This window comes from Bombyx mandarina, chromosome A1 (genome assembly GCF_030267445.1).
Source record: "Bombyx mandarina strain Sakado chromosome A1, ASM3026744v2".
Taxonomy (NCBI): Eukaryota; Metazoa; Arthropoda; class Insecta; order Lepidoptera; family Bombycidae; genus Bombyx; species Bombyx mandarina.
In genome coordinates, this window is record NC_143234.1 from 19,840,012 (window position 1) to 19,861,977 (window position 21,966).

General features: G+C 35.4%; 1 protein-coding gene and 1 long non-coding RNA gene across 3 annotated transcripts in view; both read right to left on the reverse strand.

The window, feature by feature from the left end:
* LOC114242722 (uncharacterized) overlaps nt 1–21,966 on the reverse strand; it is a 101,120-nt gene that overhangs the window by 77,501 nt on the left and 1,653 nt on the right. The window lies entirely within an intron of this gene.
* Nucleotides 6,587–13,869, reverse strand: LOC149499618 (uncharacterized). The gene is made up of 2 exons (XR_016325614.1): nt 12,111–13,869; nt 6,587–10,578 (listed from the first exon to the last, which is right to left on the reverse strand). It is a non-coding gene; the product is annotated as an uncharacterized LOC149499618 (long non-coding RNA).

The following is a 21,966-nucleotide window of genomic DNA, read 5'->3' on the forward strand; positions in this document are numbered from 1 at the left end:
AACAATTCCACTTTGTAAATTGCAAAAAATATATATATGTAAACAACAATTCAAACAGCAATATCGCTAATATCTAATTTATTATACTGGCAATAACATATTTTTTTTTTAAAGAAACCGGTTATCGCATGGCAACGGTATTATTTTTTTTTTACTAGCTATTACACGCAGCTTCGCCCACGTGATCAAGGAAAATTGTCAGTGAAGTTTCCCGTGGAACTGACAGGTTGGGATAAAAGGTAACCAAGTACTCTTCCGACCTAATGTTATCATTGTAAAAAATCATGTCAGTATATTGCTTCTTTACTTCGCTACAGAAGAACATATAAGCAGACTTATTGGTAGGACCTCTTGTGAGTCCGCGCGGGTAGGTACCACGGCACTGCTTTTTTTTTTTTTTTTCCTACCTAAGCTGAGAGCCTTGAGAGGCTATTTCAGCGTAACCCTAACGTTTGTAGGTGAGCTCACGGGGCTCAAACCTGATGACGTTGCTAACACGAACCCTAGCAAGAGCCGTGCTTCGCAGAATCTACCACCGGATCGGAAACGCGACCCACTGAGAAGATCCGGCGAGAAACTCAGTGGTCTGTGTCTGAGAGTTAATTTACTCGTCGAGCCCTTTGTCGCAAGCGACGGGTTCGACGAGAACGGTGACCGGTGCTTGAAGTACCTAGAAGCACCGTTAGTGGATCGGGAGGATCCGATATGACGTGTTTTGGGCGACGTCGACTGCTTTCCATTCTGTCCGCAGGATCGGGAATGTCTATTTCTACCGTGAAGCAGTAATGCGTTTCGGTCTGAAGGCAGGGTAGGGCAGCCGTTGTAACTATACTGAGATCTTAGAACTTGTATCTCAATGTGGGTGGCGCATTTACGTTGTGGATGTCTATGGGCTCCAGTAACCACTGAACACGCGGTGGGCTGTGAGCTCGTCCATCCATCTAAGCAATAAAAAAAAACTTAAACCATTAAGTATGGATTATTATTAATAGTTTATAGTTAAAGAACGTCTTGGCGTTCTCAGAACAATATTATGTCACTCAATCGAAACACCCGTCAGCTTCCCAACTTCCAATAAAAGCATAAGTAGCGGAACGCCGGAATGTTAACTATCAATAACAATTTAGTCAGACGACTACAACCAACAATGGTATGTACCATCAATTTCGTGGGATTTTTTCGTCTTTCTCTCGACTTATCTTGTTAGAATTTTTGTTCTCTTGGATGTTCTCTTGGATGTAAACTAGACGATGACTAGTTTTTTTGGATAACGCCATCTTGTTGTGTCTTTAAAGCGGTTAGTTGCCCTCAATTAGGAAAAATAGTATTATTATTCGCCAATAGATGTCGGGAAGAGTTGATTATTGAAAACACACACGAATAAAACAACATTTTATACTCGTATTTTATATACGTATACTCAATTTTATGAAAATCGTTGGAGCCGTTTCCGAGATTCAGACTATATATATATGTATATATTAATATACAAGAATTGCTCGTTTAAAGGTATAAGATAAGATACTCCGTGACACACAATAGTTTAATTCACAAGAGGCTTTATAATAATACTCAATTAGTCAATACTCAAACTACGTATTGCTATCAAGCTTGGCTCTTCAAGCACCGGTCAGCGTTCTCGTAGAACTCGTAAAACGAATGCGCATGCGCTTTAAAGGCGATGATGTCATAAACTGCACTGTGTATCCATTTTTATTATTCAATACCACCCCCCACTACTAACCACATCGGATGGCTTTATAACTTCTGTGAACGGATTTTAAAAAGCCAACATACATAGTGTGACGTGTAACCTAACCCATGCATCAGCCCGCTCAGTATCTCGCCGGATCTTCTCAGCGGGTCGCGATTCCGATCCGGTAGTAGATTCATTCGCGAAGCAATTGCTCTTGAGTTGTTAGGTCTCCTTCGGAGGCGCTCGAGCACCTGTCAGCAAATCCCACCCCTTTTGGTAGAGCCTCTGCTCGCCCACCTGTCCTGGTGAAACTAGAAAGGTCTTCGGGCCACCAGTAATCCTTCAGTCCTTTACGGTAGGCAGCGGCTTGGCTCTGCCCCTGGCATTGCTGAAGTCCATGGGCGACGGTAACCACTCACCATCAGGTGGGCCGTATGCTCGTCTGCCTACAAGGGCAATAAAAAAAAAAAGAAAAAAGTCATAAACAAAAACATATTATTTTGTTTCCAAATCGATACTAAACGTATTATCCCGATTTGACGACACTACCGAAGTAGGAGAGGTGACGTCCCTAATCTCACTCTAATTTTTACGTCACCAAGAAATTAAAATTACAAAAAAAAACCGAGATCAAATTGCGATGTTTTTAATTTACGAATCGCGTAACCATACGACGATTAAAAAAAAGAGATAAATATATATAACTGTTTCTTATAACGCTAAAATACAAGAAAACACATTCGACATACATATTTTATCAGTTCCCATCAATAGTTCATGAGCTATTCGCTGTGTTCCGCGATCTCGGAATTACCAGACGATTAATCCGGTCGTGGAACGGAGCGCTGTCATGCCAACTGACTGTCAACAAGACTCGACGTATTATTACAATTTATTTCATTAGGGATTTTATGACCTGGTAACTAAGACCTTTAAGTCATGTCTTATTTTAATTTATGTTCTTATTTTTATGAAAAATGATAATATGGAGTGAAATGAAATGAAGATGATTAATTTGAGACATTAATTAACTGGGATGAAATTAAATGAAATGAGATAATATGGAATGAAATAGAATCTCAGTAAAATATATAAAATATTTACTGAGATTTTTTCAGTGGACTTTTTGGAGGATCCCGAGAAGTTATGTCCAGCGGCTTTGTTTAATTTTTCCACATTTGTGCACTTTCACAGATATTAAACAGTTAATAAACCACCGTTATTACACATTTAAACCTGAAAAAACACTAAATAGACAAAATAAAACAAATCACAAAACTTCACTCCTCGCGTTCCCGCCAAAAATTCTTATTACAATTTCAATTAGATGCCTTCGTCGAATAGTAAATGTATGATCGAAAGCATTGTGCCCTCGAACTTGAATACTGAAATTATTATTACCCTGAACTTGTGTACAGAAACAAAAAACGTCGACACATTAGTCAACTGTCAATCATGGTGACCAGTTCGTTGACCTTTTTAATGACAAGCGAAAATAGCATCATCATTGGTTCATGTTACTTGATTAGTCTTCTATTATATAACTACTAGAGGTCCCGCAGTAGTCGAAATTCGACTATAATTAATTGGAATTGTAAGTTTGTACACTATTATGATTGTATTTTATACTTCTATAATCACAAATAAAATATTAACAAAGAGAAACAATATTTAATTTCAAATTGACAACAGACGTCAAGAACAAAAGTATGACAATAAATAGTATGCATGCGTGTGTGCGTCAAATACATGGTATGTAGTGTGTGTAATGTTTTCTTTATTGATTTAATGTATCTTTTATGCATTATTTAAAAAAAAAATTAGCATTGTGCACTTCTTCTCTATATTCTCTATAAGTGTGGAAAATTTCATACTCCTCCGTCCGCGCAATTTTCGTAAAAAGAGATACAAAGTTTTTGCTTCACGTATTAATATATAGATACTATTGCTTAATTGTATATTATATTATGATATGATATTTACGACGTTGTACTTATGTAGATGTATGAATGCTGCGTGTTTTGTGAATGCATTTAATGTTTTATATCTCTACACTACCTTCGATTGACCAGCAGAACATTGTTCAGACATTAATTCCGCCAATGTACACAATTCTATTTAAGGTAAACAAGTAAATATTTTTTTTTAATTATCTTAAAGTAGATTTCTTTTAACTAGTGACCCCGCAGTAGTCGAGATTCGACTATAATTAATTGAAATTATAAGTTTAAGCATTATTAAGGTTCTATTGTCAAACACTATTATATTTCGATAATATAATCACAGTATTCGCCAAAACTGCACTATAGATCAATAATATTAAAGACAAATAATATTAATATATTTTCAATTCGACCACAGACTTTAAACAATAACAAAAGTTTCCCAATTGGCAGTAAACAAAGAGTATATTTTCATGTATGTGTTGTGTCAAATATATGGTAGTGTGTGTAATGTTTTCTTTATTGATTCAAAGTATCTATTATGCTTTATTTTTAAAAAATAATAGCATTGTGCACTCCTTCTCTATATTCTCTATAGGTGTTACAAATTTCCATACTCCTCCGTCCGCGCAATTTTCGTAAAAAGGGGTACAAAGTATTTGCTTTACATATTAATATATAGATAATGTCTCCGTAGGTTGATTACACTGTGGCTCGTGTTCTGACAAATGGCAATGATGTTTTGTGGGTTTTATTTGATGTAATCGAGATAATTGGAATAGGTGTAACGCGGAGCAGTAATGGATTCGGATCTACGGGTTAGAATAGTTCTAATTCATTTGTGACTATTGCTATATTATATACGAGCCTACAACAAGACGGATCGCAAGTGGGATCTATGTCAAAAATATTTCCTCAACGAACCACACTGAAGGATTCATCAAAGAAAACCTTATCTGTTTATTCACTGTTTTGAATACATTTTGAATACAGCACAAAGGGAAACTTTGTATGCTCCGGTATCTGTCGACGCGATCTTGGCGTTCACACAAGAATACATAGACACGAATAGATTTATTAAGATTAAGCTAGAATAGTATGGATTTATTTACGTTGCACGGGAGCGAATTTTTATGAGAACTTTTCTTTTGAAATACTAACCACTACTATGTATTGGCTGGCGGCGCAAGTTGCACTTTCCTTTGACGGCTTTTATGACAAACGCTTCCATCCTCAACGAGCTAAAAGTTGATCAGAAGCTATTTTGGTCATATAGCAAGAAAACTCTCTGACAACTTTTTTTTTATTGCTTAGATGTGTGGATGAGCTCACAGCCCACCTGATGTTAAGTGGTTACTGGAACCCATAGACATCTAAAACGTAAATGCGCCACCCACCTTGAGATATAAGCTCTAAGGTCTCAAGTATAGTTACAACGGCTGCCCCACCCTTCAAACCGAAACGCATTACTGCTTCACGGCAGAAATATGCAGGGTTGTGGTATCTACCCGCGCGGACTCATAAAAGGTCCTACCACCAGTAAAAACTTGGAGAGACTCATAGTGTGGGGTAAAGTGGATGCAAGACGATTCAGAGGTCTGAGCCAAAAAAGATGGAGTGACCAAGTGTCCGAGCATTTGAACACGAGACTGAGCTACGCACTTCACTACGCCACTGACCGACATAAATGGCTACGAATTAGTACGAATCACAAAAAAAGTCACAGGCGGACGCATCACGATACTCGATGAGCGATCGAATGAGGAAGGAGGACTACGTATTGACTTGAGACTGGGTGACTTGGGTATTGTTGGAAAACTGTTGTAGTGGCCATCCTGCTCGTCACGCCGGAAATGCAGCAGAAATAGCAGCACTTCGATACCCACCCGTGCGGGCTCCATGGATATCACATCACGTAAATATAATACATTTCTAAATGCCGGTGTATTGTTTTTTTTGCCTACTTAACTGCCAGTGACCTCGAGGGGCTATTCTGGTATCACCATGGTTGTGGGCGAACTCATAGGGTCTCATCTTGCTCGTAGCAAGAGCAGTGCTTCGATGAATCTACACCGGATCGGAATCGCGTCCCACTGAAAAGATTCGGCGAGAAACTCAGTGGGTTGTATTTCTGAGTTAAGATGTACATCGAACTCTTCGTTGTAGGTATTTGACGAGATTGATCAGAACGGTGATCGGTGCTGAGCTTCGTATTCGCTTCACCCCAAACAGGTCCTCTTCTATTTAGACCATGGACGCCATATAAAGTGACCCGAATCACGTATCTTATGCGTAATGTAGAATGTATATTCCAAAAAAAAGAAAAATATTTAATAAACAAAACTTATCCTAAATAAAAGCTACCATTTATGTGGCGTAGACATGCATTGCAAATTTATAGGAGAACAATGTATGGTTTAAAATTTTGGGAAAAATATCATAACAAACAAACTTCTTCGGCTATGTGTATAAGGTAAACTTAATTGAAGTTCAATTAAGAAACATCGAATTATTGATGCTAATACCAAATAAAAGGTACCTTTATTTACAAAGACAAATGTCGCGTATTAAGCCATTAGTTCCTTAAACCAAATAAAGCCTTCGATACCCCTCGAGACAATGAAAATAATAAAGGTTCGCACTGATGAAATTAATTATGCCTACGACTCAAGATACCAAAGAAAATACTGTGTTACCGTACGTTAAATTTACTTCCCGATTGCAGCTACCTACTACTACTACTGCTACTAATTTATCAACACCTTTAGTTGACTGGAAGATAATTTTTGGGTGATTAAGCATGCTTTTTAATAAATTACGTACGTATAAATAGATAAATATAACTTCGATGGCAAATTAAATTTCAATTTTGTTTGGGCCAATCGCTTTTTTGCGCGTCTGTACTTTTTTAGATATTAAAATAACATGTTTATTTTTGATGTTATAGTTTTTGTGTGAATGTAAGAAACGAGGGTCATTGCTCTCTCTGGCGGCAGGCTGTCTGGCAAGAACTGACTTCATTACAGTTCCATATTAAGCTAAATATATTATAGCGGCATCATTTAAAAAAAAAATGTTAATAATTATTAGTGGTTATAATGCTATGTGGTTTTAAGATGGATAATACAGTTTATTTAGTTTATTATTATAAAACTAATAATAAACTAAATAAACTGATTCCGATAGATACTACGGGCTATCTATACTAATATATAAATCTACAGTGGTTTTTACGGATGTTCCGTTATAACTACTGAACCATGCATCCGATTGACTTGAAACTTGATATCCATGTAGAAAATACATGTACTTAATGGATAGGTTAATATATACGTCAAACCTGGGTAAGTGAGAACTGGATAAGTGAGAAAACTCTATAAGTGAGAGTAATAGCCAGGACCCGTCATTTTAAGCTCTCAAAACCTCTATTAGCGAGAAACAGAAACCTGTGTAAGAGAGAGTCGTTTTTCCTTCATGGACCTCCGTAAGTGAGACTGCTACTTATCTACACCTCTATAACAAACTCTCTATAACAAATTACAAATTTAACATGTGGTATTTTATAACTCTTTCTTAACTTTCGTGGAACTTCCGACCACTGTTTTTGTATTGTTTTTTCGTCAATATTGAACCTATTCTATTTCGTGGAACTAAATAACGTTGTTAATTTATTGCATTCTTTTCGAATAGACACGTGTGCCTGTGTACCGTCCTGTTTGTTGGACTTACTCAGTTTATCGTTAATCAATTGCGAAGGAAAGTTCTGTTCTGCATCATGTCAAAACGGAAAAATAAAGTACTGCTATTAAGTGATAAACTTAAAATAGTGAATGCGTTTGAATCCGGAAAATCGCGAAATGAAATTCAGAGGGAGCATTAGCGAGAAACTCGGGTTAGTGAGAAACCTCTATAAGCGAGAATGAGATTGTGTTCCCTTGAACACTCGCTTATCCTGGTTTGACTGTATGTGAGTGTTAAAGTCCCTAATAATAATGACAATAAATAATAATGTTAATTTTAAATGCCCAGCGAAGCGGGCGAGTACGGCTAGTTTCATTTAAGATAAAATGTCCAGAAACGAAACGAATTGACGTTTGTATGCTTCAAACAGATGAATTTAAATGGAAATTTTCATCGACCAATTTTAATAACATGTGATATGTTCAAAAAAAAATGACAAGCAAAAAAGTGTTTCATTAATCTTCATTGAAGTCCATTGAACTTGGCGTCGAGCTGTCTGTGCCATTTAATCATTTACATTAGTTTTTTTTGCCGACTAAATAGCGTGCGGTAATTAAAATGACGCACCCCGATGGGTGTAGGATTTCACTGCCGAAAACCGAAAGGTTAACGACCCCCCTGTATGGACATCCCGTACCTAAATACACATAACGTTATCTTATAGCTAAATTGGGCAAATGAGCTTACAATTCATTTTAACGGGTCACTGGGACCCACAAGATAAACCTCGGGACCCACATTTAAATGATTTTGGAAAAATGTATTTTTATTCTTTGCACCCAAAACTTCTTGCTTCGTTTGACAAACGAATCCATTTGCATACAATTGACATATTCAAATTTCTTCAATTGGCGGTTTTAAAAAGATGGACAGTTCATTTTTATTTCAAACGTATCGCAACGAAGAAAACTAGGAATTAAGTAATCTATAAAGTGAAAACTGTAAAATCGCCGCGAACAACAACATTCGGACCGTCGGTGTATCGAGCAATATCACCCGCTGATATTACTTTATACACTTTCAGTGTCGGACACTATTGGTTACCTTCAACATACATACGTGCCATTATTTCCGTAACAACTACTATCACAAGTTAGTTGAACAACTAGTACCTATCGTAATTACACTGATTCGTAACAAACGTGAGGGTATTGGCCCACGTATGTAATCAAAGGGGAGAGGGGGGTTGGGGGGCTTCTCACAATGACGAACAACCATGTACGGGACAATGTGCGCCCGTATTTGTACGGTGTAATGTTACAATTCGTTGATTATCTTAACAGCAGAGATATTGGATTACAGAAACAAAATTGTAATTCGTAGAATACGAAAAAACGAACAGTAATTGAGTACAAACAGAGTTTATTTCCCGGTATATTATTGAAAAAGATATATAATATTTTAAATAAAGTAAACTGGATTGCTGTTTGGAATATCGATGATATGCGTTAATTTAGTGTTTCTTCAAGTTTACATGCGTGATTATAGTGGCTTAAAAACCGTTTATATTTATTTAATAGGCAGTCCTTATCTTGTTTCTCTTTTTGCAAAAAAGCAATCTTATTTAATAAAATAAAGCTATTCTATACAGTCAGTGTTAGAAATTCTCTCACGTTGACTCCATGAGCTCATCTATTGGTTCATGACTAGTTGGAATAGTCCTTTAGGCTACCAACGATTAGGTGAAGATAAAAATCCAAACATTACGGGATTCATAGCCTATGGCATCATTCGGCATGTTAAACTCAATACGACATGACCTCTAAAACTAGAGACATGAAGTCTAGGCCCTAATGATATAATGGTTGTTGTTAACGCCTACGAAGTTTTACTGAGCAATATTAAATTTTTATTTATGTTCACCGACACAATTTTTACACACTTCAATTAATGGCCGTGCCAAGCTAACTTGTTCTCAACGTAAAATTTAACAAAAACCTGTATAAAGAAAATACAAGCACAAAATCGATTGTGGAAGTTTTATTGAAGAAACCCAAGCATCCAACAGTTGTTGAAAATTAAAAGGTTGCTACCACCTAACTACCGACCTCAATATACGATACACTAAAAATGAACACAATTTGCCTTAACTAATAAAGTCAACAAACCAAGTGTGGGGCATGCAACAAAATATGCATGAATCAGGTAACAAAAGATTTTCAAACTATTATTAAAATATTCTTGTTTTGTTACTTACCGCAAAAACAAAAGTCCATTAACCTCAGAGAACAAGAATTTGTGCCACTATCGATTTTTTTAAATATATTTTGTAACATGAATGTTCAGTTACTATAGTATTTTTAGGGAAATTTTGCCAATTTTTTAAACACTTTCAAACAAAACGGGAAATATGTATTACATTTCAAACTATATTTTTGGCTTAAATATGATACGAGAAACCTATTAAAATCTTTCGGACGACAACCTATGCCCTAGTTTTTGTACAGACATAAATAACAATTTTATTTTTTTACATCTAAAAACACACAGCTGCTATTAACTACTATTTATCTATTCGACTTAGCGAATGGATTTTTCTAAGGTTACTTTTTTTCTTTTGGTTTGTTTCGAATTATTAATCGTATTTCCTTATCTTTGATCTGAAGTTCTAGTTTCCCGATTTAGCTTTGCCGTCAAAACATGGCGGTGAAGATTTAGGGCCACAGAAACCGCCGCCTGTTTACGAAAATTCGAACAAAGAAACATGTCACGAAGGAAGTTGGACGATCTTAACTTTTATTTTTATACCCATAAGAAACAATTTGGATGAAATACCTACGTCAAACGCGAAGAAACCGTTTTCATTTTTTTAGTTGTGACTGCGTGGAATCAACTTTCAGATAATGTTCTTGTTTCTAAAGTTAAATATCTTCAAGAATAGACCTCAAAAGGACATGACTTTAATTAAAAATGAAAAAAAAACAATCATCAAAGACGACGAAGAATACGAGAAGCAAAAATGGATTTCTACTGATAGCTAACTATTTAGTTTTCACTATAGTGTTATACGAAGCTTCAAGTATCTAGATCAATCTATTTGAGCGATATTTTTCACCGCCGTTATAAAACGCTTGAGGATTATTCAGCATAGTAATAATTATATTGATTATTATGATAAACTAGCTGACCCGGCAGACTTCGTAGTATCTCAATCGATAAATAAAAGACCTAAACTTTTGTATAAAATAAACTTAAAACCTTCGATCAATAATAGTACTAGATTAAGGATCAGGAACAAAAATAAGACGCTCCAGTGGCCACGTTTGCAGACACGAAAACATCTTCATTTCTTAGAAAAAAGTTTAATAATGTTAACGACTTCAGTTTATTATAAACCTTAATACTTAAACATAAAGTTTAAGTACCGTTGCAAAATATATGTATTTAGGTCCTTTCGTCAGAAAAAGAATATTATGGAATAAATTTAAAATGTCACTTGAACATAAAAAGTCATCAGTACAAAAATATTTATTCTAAAATGATACATAAACCCCAATTTATAAGGTTAAAAATATTTGTTTAAAATTTCGTGCTTATTGTATTGTGGAACTAGATGTAGTTCTTGGTATTACGTTTCAATGCTCAGAACACAGTAAGTATTGAAAGACATAGAGTTGCAGAATATACATATTTGTTTTAGGTTTGTTTTGTATGATCGCAACTATTTTTGACCGATTCAAAAAAGTAGTAGATAATATTTTACATTGCCGCTATTACAACAAATAGGTGATAAAAAATAAAATTGAATAAAGTAAAAAAAATATGAAAGGAAACACGAAACATGTTTTCCACGTATTCTTTATACAGAAGTAATTAAAACAATAATGTAGGTTTAATTACCTTTAAACAGATTCAGTTTGTTATAAAGCTGTCTTTTAGAAGTCATTTTTATATGAGCGGTTTCTTTTTTACAAATATAATGTAATCTTATATCAATGAATTTTTCTATAATCAGTTTAATTTAGGCTTATTTTATGGCTGTGTTCGTTTCCCCCAGAAAACAAATCCTTTTCAGCATATACGCTTAAAATATTTACACATACATACTTCGATCAATAATACTACTAGATTCGCGATTAGCGCTTCAAAAACGGCCCGAAAAATAAGACCACAAATAAATTTGTGGTCTTATTTCAAATTAGTATGGTCCAATCATAGCCAACACTAAGACGTCAAAACGCTGCACTGCGCGTTCAAAAACTGAGTAAAAAACCACCGTAACACCAAGGTTTGGAAGGAATATCTTTTTTTGGTAAATTTATATTATTAAGTGTTTTTCATAAAATAATAAACACAGTTATATTGTAAATAAAACACAATTTACGAATATTGTAATTGTTTGGCCAATGTTTGCAACAAGACACCAACTATTGTAACAAACATCACCAATTCTTGAACAGGGAATGCATAGAGTAGTTTTGTTATTTTATAATGTTATTTTTGTTTGTAGATTTCCTAGTAGCCCCTTGTCGCTGTGCACAATGGATATATATTGTCGCGAAAGAAAGAGGAGAAGAAATATAGAACTCTTATAAAAATTCTAGAATTGTTCAATGGTGATGGCAAATCAATGCAAAAAAGTATTAAAAAAACTTTATATGTATGCTTCGATCAATAATAGTACTAGATTAAAGATCAGGAAAAAAAATTTGAAATGTGGTCTTATTTTTCGGGCCGTTTTTGAAGCGCTAATCGCGAATCTAGTAGTATTATTGATCGAAGCTTAAAACAAACAAAAGGAATCTGTTCCACGGAGGACATATCAAAGGAAAAACAAAATTGTTATTTTTCATTTTTAATTCCGAGCATTTTCATATTTATCTACTTTTTAAACCTTCACTGGACTTCACAAATAATTTAAGACCAAAAAATAACCAAATCGGTCCAGCCATTGTCGAAATTTTAGCGAGACTAACGAACAGCAATTCATTTTTATATACATATATAGATTAAGTGTCATCATAAAATGCTTATTCAATATCAAATCCTATTAACTGCATCATTGAGTCCAATATAGCTATTCTAGAGAAGAAATGGGCTCATGTTCTCTTCAAGACTATCCCAACCTCGTATTAATTGGATAACAGGAGGCGAAAATGTCCTTTATAAATATTGGACTACATACACTGTCATTACCAACCGCCTTTCTATCGGCGCTTGCGACATTTGCAAAGGACACTTCAAGATCATTTCCTGACGCAATAATTACATTAGGTGCCTTTAATACAAAATTTATAGATTTCTTGTTGAAACAACCGTCAATGAAACAGTCAAACAACAATTACCTAGTCGCTTTAACTTTTATTATCGAGTATATAAGTAGATGACGTTTCTAAATCGGAAAATCATCTTTTTTTATCATAGTGGGACAGATGATTTGACGGGTCATCTAAACATATTTGATCTCGTGAACAATATCACTTGTTCACACGTAAGTAAAGACTCAACACCACTAGCTTTGAGACACGAGGTAACGAATCCTCAATTGAATCAAATCCAAACGGCTATCGCATCATTCAAGCTCAAACATGTAAATGGTATCAACTTTTGCGGGCATACGAGCAACGCTCCAGTGTTTTGTTATACAATGTAACAAGCTGGAATATCACTACTGGATAGGAAGCTGATGTAGCTTGACGAGATTAAGTTCTAAACGCAACACTTGTTTAATTACCAAAATCTTAATACGTTAATGAACTTATTAAATAAAATACGATTACAAGACTAAATACTGCTTTAAAATACGCATTCAATTGAATACATCAAGAAAATAACGATTTCTCCATTTCATTAGAAACTCAACAATTATATTATTACGAAATCATAAAAGAGTGTTTGCCAATTACATTCGATTGTACGGAATGAAAAGTCCACGCGCTATAGGTTTCGTAAGAACGAATGTTTTATTAAAGAAAATTGGTTGTATTGAGGAGTGTTAAGGAGCGAAAAGGTTTGTTATGAATCATCATTACATGTAATAGCTCGTGTCCGTAGTGTGGGAAGCGAGGTTAGCTACTACAGCACCGGGTTATAGCTGAATTAGTTTGGCTTATTTAAAATTATTCAGCATTCTACATTCAACAGAACAATTTAAGGTTATTTCTTGTCGACATGAACTATGCCTAATAATTGATTTTGCGGTAGGCTACGACTTGACTGTGCCCCTGGCATTGCGGACGTCGATGAGCTACGGTAACCACTCACCATCAGGTGGGTCGTATGCTCGCCTACCTACAAGAGCAATAAAAAAAATCCAAGAAATCTTGTATTGTAAAGAATATATGGACCTAATCGGGTGGTCTATCGAGCCAAGTAAATAAAGTGTATTTGAAATTTAAAAATCAAGGACTTGATATTATGTCCTACGCGGGCGTGATATGGACATTGATAAGGGCTTATCATCAAGCGGGCTTCTAACCCTTGTATGCATCTAAGGTATTCAAGTATCGATAAAAAAACTTTTACATATTTGTAATTTTATTAAAATCATTCTCTATTGTGTTCTTTATTATAATATTATTATTAACTATTAATTATATTAAATTGTTATTAATTATTTAAATAAGTATGACAAAAGTAACGTATATAATAAGCTGTATAGAAAATTTAAAATTATAGTTGGATAGGACCTATGCCCGTTGCAAAAAAATAAATGGAGCAAACAAGTAACTTTATGGTGTCCCAGAGAGGACATCAGAAGACAGGGGCGTCCCATGACAAGATGGAGTGACGATATACGTCTAGGGGTAGTCCTAGGACCATACTGGACCAGGATTGCAGAAGACCGAGCTCAATGGAGAGAGCTGGAGGAGGTCTATGCCAAGAGCCACGCCGAATTGCGATATGTATTATAAGAAATAAAATGTATAAATCCAAAAATGTTTTTTTATTGCTTAGATGGGTGGACGAATTCACAGCCCACCTGGTGTTAAGTGGTTACTGGAGCCTACTTCACGTCAGAAATAGACGGGGTGGTGGTACCTACCCGTGCTGACTCACAAGAGGTTCTACCACCAGTAATTACACAAATTATAAGTTTGCGGGTTTTATTTTTATTACACGATGTTATTCCTTCACCGTGTAAGTCAATCGTGAACGTTTGTTAAGTACGTATTTCATTAATTATTTAAATATGTAAAAAATACATACATAATAATAAAAATACATACAGCTATACATTAATAACGAAAAATAATTAAGTCAATACGTTTGATCTTTAATGTCTTTATCTATCATCGCGTCCTTTATCCGGACGAGTTTGAAACTTCAAAACTGGTTATGGCTGTTCACGGATCGCTTATATTTTTACGAAGCCATAAATATGGAGAATAACGGCCGTCTGGTGTAGTGGCAAGTGACATGGTCACTACATAAGGGGGTCGCGGGTTCGAATCCCGCCAAGGGAAGATATTTGTATGATAAATATAAATGTATTTTCCAGGGTTATGGATGTATATTAAATATATGTATGTGTATAATAAAAATCTTACATTTATTTCCGTCATCTGGTACCTGTAACACAAGTTCTTTACGAACTTATCACGGGACCAGTTAACGTGGCGTGATTGTTAGTAAATATTTATTATTTATTTATTTATGAGGTATGAGTAGTTTTAGCGATTCTTTTCAAAGGCTTAGTGATAGTTACACTAAGCCGGTGTTTCCCAACGTGGGGCCCACGCCCCACAAAGGGGCAATTTACTAATTAAGGGGGGCAATCGCACTAAATTAATATAGAAAATCTATATTAAAATTGCTTTGAATTTGAATTCCAGTTTTTTATTATATGTTTTTTGAAATATTATTTGATAACAATTTCATAGTGATTTCTTCCTAAAACCTATCATTTATGTTTCTTAAGTAAACAAAAAAATTTTTTAATGTTAAAAATATGTATGGGGGCATAAACATTTTTGAAATGTTACAGTGGGGTATGGCACAAAAAAGGCTGGGAAACACTGCACTAAGCGGAGCTTTGCTCGGTAATGATAACGATAAACTTCATTAAAATTATCAATAATATTTTAATATCGAGAGGTTACGAATGTACCGACTGTAATATGACCTCGAGACAAACTTAACTTAGACGGACGATAGCTGTTCTGAAAGACAATAAATGAAACTAGAATTTAACAAAAACTAGTGTGAAGCAGTGTATATTACAGAGGTAAACTGAGTTAACTAAGTAAATAAACATACAATGACATGACAAAAAGTTAGGTTTTTTTTGTTTTTGTTTTTTTCTTAGATGGGTGGACGAGCTCACGGCCCACCTGGTGTTAAGTGGTTACTGGAGCCCATAGACATCTACAATGTAAATGCCGCCACCCACCTTGAGATATAAGTCTCAGTATAGTTACAATATATACTGGTGATATGGTTAAACTACCGATTGGATACTACGATATTATTGAGAACTAGCTGTGCCCGCGACTCCGTCCGCGTGGAATGGCGACTTAGGGCAGCAGTTTTAGGACATATCTTTTGGTTTATAAATACCGTCATTTGGGTATTTAGAAAAATCTAATTTAAAGTAATGCTTCTCTATACACGACATTACACGTATAGATATCGGGGATCAAAGCATACAGGTTGCTAGGATTGCTAACATGTGACAGAGCTACATAGCCGTGTGACCGAGTTGACTGTGTGAAAAGCAGTTAACACTAAGATCTACACACCCACTACTTTTAGCATCTGACCTTGGGCTTTATTTATTACCATCGTGATGATCGTGAAGATCTTCCACCGAGCGGGTGATATTGCTCGGTAGACCGACAGTCCGAATGTTATTGTTCGGAACTTGTATATATGCAAGCTTATCTTGAAAATGTCGTAAGCGAGATTCGGGCAATTGTAAATTATCTTATGTTCTATGCTGGCTATCGCCACACCATCCATAACAGCCTTTCCCAAAATGGGCGATAACGCCCCCTGGTGGATGCTGCAGGCCTAAAGAGGGGCGGTAAGAGAACCAGATAAAAAAGGGGGCGTTGTGTAGGCCATTTCCTCTAGGAGGACTCATAGACACCGACTGAGCTCTCGCTATATTGGTTTTTAAGTAGGATAGAAAATGGGAGCGCGTATAAATAATTTATTCTCAAAGTGGGCAGTAGAAAAAACAAGTTTGGGAGGCCCTGATCTATAGAAACTGACAACCCCTCAGCGATAGATAGCTGTGAGTTCGTTCAAGCCTCAACACATTTACCTCTTTAATAGGTACTGTGAATTGAAAAAGAAATTGCCCATCCAACAGCCAATAGCGTTCCGTGGCAGATATAAGCAGGATAGCGGTACTTATCCGTTCGGTACGTTCTAATCAGAAAATTATCTGCCGACCCACGTTTTGTTTACATTCAATGTATTATAAACCTGTAATAAATATAGCGTTCGTATTGATAAGGTAGTGTTTTATAACGATAAAAATTATTAATTAAAATCTCGCGACAATGAACCAGATAACGCAAAAAACAATTATTGATAAAATAAATAAATAATTTTTTTTTGTTTAATTGTGTATTCTTTAAATGTCGTTCTATACCGATATTAATGGTATATTATACATATTTGTGATCGCCGAAAAACATGCTCACATTTTCAACAGTTAATTATTTAAATTAAACTAATTTGTGGCAGGTAGCCATCATAAAACGCAAGATAATTGACAGATGCCTGAATCTCGCTTACGACATTTTCAAGATAAAGCGCATATATACAAGTTCCGAACAACAACGTTCGGACCGTCGGTCTACCGAGCAATATCACCCGCTCGATGGAAGATCTTCCCTTTGTCGTATATCCCTACAATTTAATTGATACAAAAAAAATACAACATAAGTATAGAAATTAATATAAAATATAAATAAAAAATAACGTGTTCGCAAGTGTCGTCCGTGACCACAAACACTATTAAAGATTTAAAACGTCGGGAATAATAAAAATGTAAACACTAAACACGAAATTAAATCGTAAATGTAATATTGTGTCTACACATTTTTTATGACGATATCTGGCCATCACCGTATTGTCTATTTAAAACAATTGAAACTTTGATCTCAAATAGCCCACTGAGTTTCTCGCCGGATCTTCTCAGTGGGTCGCGTTTCCGATCCCGTGGTAGATTCTGCGAAACACTGCTCTTGCTAGGGCTAGTGTTTAGCAACGTCACCAGGCTAGAGACCCGTGAGCTCCCCTACTCCACCTGACAATCTAGTATAACCCCTCGAGGTTACTAGAAAAGGAAGGAAGGAAAAAAAACTCCTCAAATCTCGAAGTGGGTGGGATTCACTAGAAACTCCAAGAGCCCCGTGAACGCATTCTACAATATATACACAAAATATCTAAAGTATTCTAGAAATTAGCGATTTGACTTACAGTTATTTGACTTACTAGTCAAATCGCAAATTTCTTTAAACATGCTAAATTTTTTTATTGCCTAGTTGGGTGAACGAGCTCACGGGCCAGTGCGGGCCACTTTGTGTTAAGTGGTTACCGGAGTCCACCACCCACCATCCACCTTGAGCCATGAGTTCTAAGGTCTCGCTTTTAACTACAGCTGCCCTTCAAACCGAAACGCATTACTGTTTCATTTCCATTGGTAATTGAGGTTTTAATAAATCCACTTACGGTACAATACATTTCACTATTTGATTGAACTAGTAAACAAATCTTTAAATGCTCTCAAAAAAACGCCCTCGGATCATATAATATATAGTGTAGTGATTTGCCATATAAAATTAACGCTTATTTACCGCTGCCCGTAAATATGCACTATAAGAATTCCATACATAATAACTACGTTGTAATAATTTTCGAACTTAATTGCATTCTTATTAACTAGTACACGCCCGCAAGGCCACGAAAGACAGATAAGGCCAACGCAATGTATCATGCAAGTTTCTAACTATTTAATACGTAAACTTAAATGTATTAATAAAAAAATGTTATCGGAAAAAATGTATGGAAATCGTCGTGGCCTAAAGGATAAGACGTCCGGTGCATACGTGTTGAAGCGATGCAACGGTGTTCGAATCTCAGGCGGGTACCAATTTTTCTAATGAAATACGTACTCAACAAATGTTCACGATCGACTTCCACGGTGAAGGAATAACATCGTGTAATAAAAATTAATCCCGCACAATTATAATTTGTGTAATTACTGGTGGTAGGACCTCGTGTGAGTCCGCGCGGGTAGGTACCACCGCCCTGCCTATTTCTGCCGTGAAGCAGTAATGCGATTCGGTTTGAAGGGTGGGGCAGCCGTTGTAATTATACTTGAGACTTTAGAACATACATCTCAAGGCGAGTGGCGCATTTACTTTGTAGATGTCTATGGGCTCCAGTAACCACTTAACATCAGGTGGGCTGTGAGCTCCTCCACCCACCTAAGCAATAAAAAAATAAAAATAAAAGACTATAATCGTTTCATAATAAATTATTATCTTTATCAAAAGATTTTATAAAACCTTAAACCTGTTATATTTAATTAAATATACATATAATCAGCTCACTTGCCGTCTTCGTATCTGCGTCATATAATGTTAGATCTTTATAAACTAAATTCATTTGTGTATCGTAAATTGATCTGTTGGCATAAAATGGATAAGGCAACTGTGAAATTCTTAATTAAATTCACTCAATTTTTCAAATTCATTCAAAAACTTCACTCAAATCCTGGATTGGATAAAGCGCTTCAATCCGTAATATGATAGCATAGATGCATACATTAAGGGCACGATGATCAACAATTTACAGACAATGCATACAATAGTTTATCAGGTGACTTGTCCAATGCAAATTATTAGCCAAAACGCGATTAGCAGCTTATCAGACATGTTATTACTTTGGCATGTGCTATTACCTAAGTTTGTGCAATGAAATTAATTGATACATCTCAAATAAACGATTGTAATATTGTATTCTCTTTTTTTTTCTTAGATATACAATCCGTATTGGGAATGAAAAACGAACACGGACTAGTGCTAACGACCTCAATTTTAATTCAAATTTATTCAGGACCATTGTAAACTGCAGTTTTAGAAGCTGCAACTATGTTTTCACTAGTACAGTTTTACTATTGTTTATGTACATTAAAACGGAGTTAATTAATAAGATGTGTAACAATTACAACGGTTGCACTATGCTTGTGTGTGACTAATTGTTTGACACGTGACAAAAAACGTGGCGCATACACGCATGCGATAACTATTCCATATATGGCGGTAGGTACATTTCCGTGATAGCTGATGCATTTAAATTAACTAGTGGTCCAAGTTTGTACACTATTATGATTATATTTTCAAATACTATTTACTTCTATAATCACAAATTTCGCCAAGACTACCCTATAGAAAAATATTAATAAAGACAAACAATATTTAATCTATTCTCAATTTGACCACAGATGTCAAGAACAAAAGTTTGAAAATAAATAACTAGTATACATGCGTGTGTGCGTCAAATACATGGCATTAATTGTATTGTATTGTATTAATGTTTTTTTAGAAATAATTTAAAAATATATTAACATTCTGCACTCCTTCTCTATATTGTCTATAAGTGTGGGAAATTTCTTACTCCTCCGTCCGCGCAATTTTCGTAAAAAGGGATACAAAGTTTTTCCTTCGCGTATTAATATATAGATACGCAACCTATTGTTTTTAAGCTTTGAATATGATATCTAAACAGTGGCCTCGGAATGTTAATTCTCCCAGTCAGCTGAGAAATTCGTTAAAAGGTGAACCGGCCGCCGAAAAAGGTTTGTCGTTCATACTTTTTGTACTATTTTTTGTTTCCGTCAGGCAATCTTGTGGAACCTGTTTCTCGGACGTAGACCTTTCTTCGGAAATTTCGCTGATTATCTATACTTCTATACTAATATTATAAAGAGGAAAGATTTGTTTGTTTGTATTGAATAGGCTCCGAAACTACTGAACGGATTTGAAAAATTATTTCACTGTTTTGAAGTTACACTATTCCCGAGTGACATATGCTATAATCTTTTTTTTTTTAAATTAGGGATCCTTACTAAAACTCCAATAATGTAACCTAAAGTTTTAAAAAAATACCTAAAATATTCTTTACATCGCGTGCCCTGCGAAAACTATTGATGATAAAATAAAATAATGTACTACGACTTTGTAGAACACATTATTATTTACAAAAAGCGTCGCGACACCATATATACCGCAATAAGTGTTATTTTATTTAAAATAATAAAACAACGTCAAATATCGTTCAAATTTTCGTTAAAGACCCGAGCGGAGCCGGAGTGAGCCGCTTGTAAACTATATAGAGGGAAATGGAACGATTAAATGTATCAACAGGGGCGTGGTACATGTCTAGAATCATTCGTAAAAAAAAAAAAAACACAACAGCACAACGAAGATGTAGGTACATTAAATGTCCGTGCAAAATCTACGCGGTTTCGGTCAATGAACTTGAACTGAAAAATGCACGCGTGAAAATTAATGTACATTATTTATCTCGATACCAATACGGCTTCAAGTGGAGGAGAACAATTTAAATCAACGAAGAATAAAACAAATCGGTTCAGTTTGAGAAATTGTTGTACCTACTCATCATAAAATAAACTCTCCCTGAGTTTACTTTATGATGAGTAGGTACCATTGAAATCAGTCAATGGGCAGGTGCATTATGTACAGTAGACGATCTTAAAGTTAAAACCAATATTTTCCGGACAACCATTTTCACATAAGGAAACACTAAGAAATATACGGCATATATATTTCCGTGAAGTAGGTAAGTCAAACATTGTTTTTTTATTGCTTGAATGGGTGGACGATCCCATAGCCCACCTGGTGTTAAGAGGTTACTGGAGCCCATAGACATCCCCAACGTAAGCGCGCCACCCACCTTGAGATATTAAAACGGCTGCCCCACCCTTCAAAGCGAAACGCACTACTGCTTCACGGCAGAAATAGGCAGGGTGGTGATACCTACGCGTGCGGACTCACAAGACGTCCTACCATCAGTAAATTCCTACAATGTATGTACGTATAGTATTAAATTACTTACATACCAAAATGATACATAATGGTACTCACCTTAGCCATAAGATTACGCTGATGTTCATCAACAAAGTCCAAAAGATACGAGAAAATAAACTGCCAATGATACTAATATCAAAGTATTGACATCATTCATACTGATAGGCCGTAATTGGCCGAGCCAAATGAACGAAGGACACTGCCAACATGTAAACGCTATTTTGGCGCCCGTTTCTTTTGCGACAAGAATGTTTTGCTAAACATAGACTTAGTCCGCGCTTTGTTATGTAATTCACGATCGTAATCATAATTGATAACTATAAAATATAAATTAATAGAGCAAAAAACTATTTTATATGAATAGAAAAGATTTGATGAATGAGATCGATTGAGTTTTGGTTACTTGCATTTTTTGGCATTTACAAGTCGGAGTGTAAACGCTTCGATATTACTCGTATAAGCTCAAAGCTCGAAGAGGTAAAACTAAAAACTGACGGGGCATTTATATCGTTTCACTTCAAAAACTTATTAGCTAAATATCTGATACACAGTTCCAATTTCCATGGATTCCAAACAT